Source organism: Montipora capricornis, chromosome 10 (genome assembly GCF_036669925.1).
Source record: "Montipora capricornis isolate CH-2021 chromosome 10, ASM3666992v2, whole genome shotgun sequence".
NCBI lineage: Eukaryota > Metazoa > Cnidaria > Anthozoa > Scleractinia > Acroporidae > Montipora > Montipora capricornis.
Genome location: NC_090892.1, coordinates 45,773,299 through 45,778,298, shown reverse-complemented (window position 1 = coordinate 45,778,298; position 5,000 = coordinate 45,773,299). Strand labels below are relative to the sequence as shown.

The 5,000-nt window shown below is 39.8% G+C and overlaps 1 pseudogene; it reads right to left on the bottom strand.

Annotated features, from left to right (window-relative positions):
- The window catches only part of LOC138019922 (uncharacterized), a 21,716-nt pseudogene that overhangs the window by 5,510 nt on the left and 11,206 nt on the right, over nucleotides 1-5,000 (bottom strand).

The following is a 5,000-nucleotide window of genomic DNA, read 5'->3' as shown; positions in this document are numbered from 1 at the left end:
TGCAAAATACTGTATCACTTCTTTGCAAAGTGGTTATAATACTGAAGCAGTCAGAGAAAATTGAGAGGCAGAGAGGGAGAGTAGGACTGTGGTCAGGATCTGTGAATTCATTCCTCAAAAGATATTCTTGGATGTGCGGAAGTTGTTTCCTCCTCAAGATTAATGCGTCATGTGAACTCATTGGCGCGCGACAACACGGTGTTATATCGCGAACATCTTGCAAAATACATTTCCGATTCTATTCCATCTAAAAATAACTTATTTCAAGGACAGGCCAGGAGATCTTCCTCTCGATGAACCTAATTGTCTTGGAAAGCACTAAATTGCCTTGCAAAGCACTAAATTTCGGAATACGAAATGGCAGAGTTGCGACTTTTTCATAAGTTCTTAAGAAAATGCAGATGCCCTATAATTATTATTTTTATTTTTTCAGGTTCAGTCAATAGTGGAAATGGAGAAGAGATCCTAGCGCTTATCTGGAAAATTTAAGCAATTGTCTCTTATACACACCTGAGAAATTCTTCAGGTGGCTTCGACGGGATTCGAACTCATGACTTCTGCGATGCAGGTGCAATGCTCTACCAACTGCAGGAGCAACGAAGCCACTCTGATGGGAACAGATCAATTTGTTGAGCTCATGCGAGGATCACTTCTCCATTTCGTCTATAACCCGTACTTCAAATATGCATTTATTTCATTCAGTCAATAGAGCGAGTTTCAATCGAGTTTCGTAAAACCAAAACAAAAGTAATTACTTTGGCCAATCAAACGGGACGAAGACAATCCATAAACCAATCAAAACTCGAAGTAATTACTCGTAGCCGACACAAAGCGCGGGAAAAATGTGCTCGCGCGAGCCAAGATTGGTTTTGGTTTCACTTCTCATTGGTTGAAAAAGTGGCGCGAGAACTTTGAACCAATCACCGAGTGAAGTAATGCAATTTGCTAATTACTTTCGATACTCAATTGAAAATCGTTCTAGTATTCTCTAGTAATTTCGCAGTCCACAAGTACTTTCTCTGATTTTCACCACCAGGACGGTTGTTATTACCGTAAAGATAAACCGTAAAAATCTTAAATGGCATACATAGCTTACCCTTTCTTCAGTGCGCAGGCCACAATGGTGAGAATAAAGGAAACGGATACTACCACTTTGAAGGAAAAAAAATTAAGTAAGTTAAATTATTTTCTGTATTCGAGTTTACTTTAAAGGGAACTTCCATGGCCACTATAACAACAAAATAACTTTAAAACACAGAACATGATGAAATTGCTCAAACTTTTCCAATGAAAGCGTTTGTATTCGAGAAGAGAAACTCTTTGTGTCAGAACAATAGGGCAACCACGACACGTCACAATTATTCAAGATGGCGGCGCCAGGGAGATTTGAAAGCCAAACAAGCGTTTTTGAAATTCATTTTTTTCGGATACAAACACTTTCATTGTGTTCTGTGGTTTTTTTTTTTTTTTTGTTATTTTAGTGGAGGTTCCTTTTAACCTCACTTTTAAAGCAAGGTTAATTGGACTTGTGTTGAAAAAGAGGCCTAAGTTTGTTTTGTTTCTAATCTGCGCTATTCCTACCTGGCTCGTGCTGTTAACTTTCCTAAGGGCCTGATTACATGGCAAATTCTGACCAGTTGGCCGAGCTGAGATTTCAGCCCGGGTCCTGAAAGAAATCCTCTTGAAATGAAACTGGCGATTACATGGAGAAAGTTTCAGCCCGGGCTTATTTCAGCCGCTATTTCCTGGCTTTTTCAGCCCGGGCTGAAAAGCTGAAAAAGGTACATGATGATGCACATCGTTTGCGCTTCCGCATCTCAGTAAATTTTCCCATGGAAACTTGCGTTTTGCGCCCAGACTGAAATTGAGCATGTAATCGCAACGAAATTTCAGCTCGGTGGGCGGAGCGAAATTTCAGCCCGGGCTGAAACTCACCATGTAATCAAGCCCTAACAGTGAAGAGCGCACGAAATTTAACCGTTGAAAATTAAGTTTCATGTCCCATTGACTTAAGGTCAAGAATGTTGTAGTTATTTATTCATTTATTTATTTATTTGCAAAATTTGTGGCCTCAACTGCAGTAGTATAACAAATGCTTCATAGGAGATGTCTCACGTTCTTACCAATAACAACAACAGCTATGATAGCCACACCACAAGACACGCCCAGCATCTGTCGTAAACTTTCCACTCCACATGAGTTCTTTGGACCAGGTTCTAACAAGAACAATGTAAATAGGGTTTACTGACTACCTGTACTGAGTAATATTATGAGCAGTGTTTGAAACAACTCTGATATTCTCAAAATCACCAACAGGGTGACAGTCCACGTGACCTTTCTGAGCCGCGGACGGAAACCGGAAGAGAAAATTTCTCATGCCAGAACCAATTACACTGTAAAAAGGGAACAGCTCACTTCCGGTTGCCGCTCGTGGATCAAAGCCTCCAGTAAAACAAGAAAGTAACTTTAAACCACAGAACATAATGTCTACGATAAAAATTGCTCGAACTTTTTCCAATGAAAGCGTTTGTATCTGAAATAAATAAATTTCCAGAGCACTTGTTTTGGTTTTCAAATTTCCCGGGCGCCGCCATCTTGAATAATTGTGACGTATCGTGGTTGCCGTATTGTTTCAAAACAAAAGCTTTTTGTTTGAAAACAATAAGGGCAATAAGGGAAACCATAACACGTCACACTTATTCAAGATGCGGCACCCGGGAAATTTGAAAGTGAAAATAAGTGATTCTAAACTTCGTTGTTTTCGATACAAACACTTTTTTGAAGAAAACTGTCGATCGAATTTGACTGCAAACATTATTTTGTTCGGTTTAAAATTATTCATTAATCAGAGTGGAGGTTTCCTGAATGCTGGTTTTCATATGATCGCGCGAATGACATTGTTAGACCGAGGCCCCCACGATCTTCACTCACTTTCCAGCGATCGCAGCGATGATATGGAAACCAACAATCGCTACGATCTTTATATTTTTCAGCGATCACAGAGAACTCAAAGATCGTAGCGATCGCAGCGATCGTAACGATCATAAGGAATCCAGCCTTTACCAATGTTGGGTGTTGCTGTATGGGTAAAAGACACTTAATCAATGAACAATTATGAAACTCATTTCCTTACCAGACAAACGATCCGGCGGTATTTGTCCAGTTGCCCACGTGATTTGGCTGGGATCCAACACTAGCTGCCCCATTACAGGATTTTCCGTATCATTGGCGTCAATGAAATGACCAATTGCTAATGATCGCAAGGCGAATTTCTGCTTGATGACAATGTTGGATAAACGATCCCCATTTTTGAAGTGAACTCGACCCGAGACACCTAAGAAGTCGATTTCTTGAATAAACTGTCGAAAAATCCTGACGAGAAACATGAGAGAAAAGGTATTGTTAGAGCAGGTTCTTGTGATATTGGCAATAATCAAGGGCGAGTCTAGTGGAAGCAGTCGTGACCTTCAGAACCAAATTCTTCCATTGTTTTATTGTATCCTGTTCTAAAGAAATCAAGCAATGATGCACAGCGCGCGTAAACTACAGTGAAACGGCCCACTTTCGATATATTAAAATTTGGTCTTAAACAAAAGGCATCATTTCGAGGCTCTGGGGAATAAACTCAAACAAATCCTTATATTTATTCCACAGAGCCTCGAAATGATGCCTTTTGTTGAGGACTGAATTTTAATATGTTGCCGAAAGTGGGCTATTCAATAATCTACCAGCAGGTTAGTTTCCGTCTCTAGCGTGCACTGAGCACTGAATCCCAGATCAGAAATTAAGAATCCCAGAAATTAAGAGCCGGATTAGTACTGATACCAATCGGAAAAGAAAAAGGCCATACGATGTATAATATTAGTATAATTACATAGGTGATTATTGAAAATTCTCTGCGCTTGTCTGCACTTACGCGATAATCACTTTAGCGGTTTTTTTAACATGGCCCAAGCCGTTTTGTCGAGGTCACAGACGAAGAAATTAAATGTTTTAAAAGAAAATGCATATTTTTCAAATGATAACCTATGCATGTAATTACACTAAAACAATTATTCACCTCAGGTTCGGCGAACATCAGTGAATAAAAACCGAGACGATATTTACGTCGCCCTCGGCAAATAATAAATATAAGAAAACACTGCGAAAGGTAGTCAGTGCGAATACTCTCATCCCCAGGCCTAGGGATGTGCGATTATTTTGCTTTTATTCACTAACTCAGGACCCTTTCCATTTGACAGAACTGACCGGCCAGACCAGGCATTTCGAAGAACTAACTCTACAACGCCTTCAAATTAACACACTTCGAAGATGATATCATGCAAGGGGTCCTTCAAATTGTTGCATAGTCATTGCAAACTGATGGGTCTGGCCGGCCAGTTCTGTCAAAAGGAAAGCACCCTCAGTTTCACTACAGAACTTCGTGTCCTGACCGTCGGAGACTTGAAAAGTAAAGATTATGACGAATCACATTTGAATTCAATACTGGCTCAAGTTAAGTAGAATTAGTGAAATACATTCACAACAAACATATTATCTTGTGCCAATGCATAAAAGATACTTTAAATACTATGACTTTGGTTTCCACATTGTGTAACATACGCTGAGGTCATGTTGGAGTTGATCGTACGCAATGCTGATGAATCGTTCTTGAGTAGTCGGTCCATTGCTAATGCGTATGTCCACACAGCGTCATGTGCAAACGATGCGTAATCTGACCACTGTTTCTTCTAAAAGAGAAAAAGAATGCCTGTAACTGTAATGCCTGGAAAAATAGCACGTATGTTCGTCCCGATCTTACATTTAAGAGAGTTTTAAGAGTAGGGCTAAGCGGCTGTGTTTTGGTGGGTATATATATGGGTTATTTACCTAGCGTGAGGTGAAGATGGCTGGATATTGGACAAGTTCTTTTTTTGTGCGTGTTTATGTCATTTTGACCGAACAAGCTTGGTAAATAAAGGATTATTATATGGGATAAAACACCAAAAGATGATCTTTGA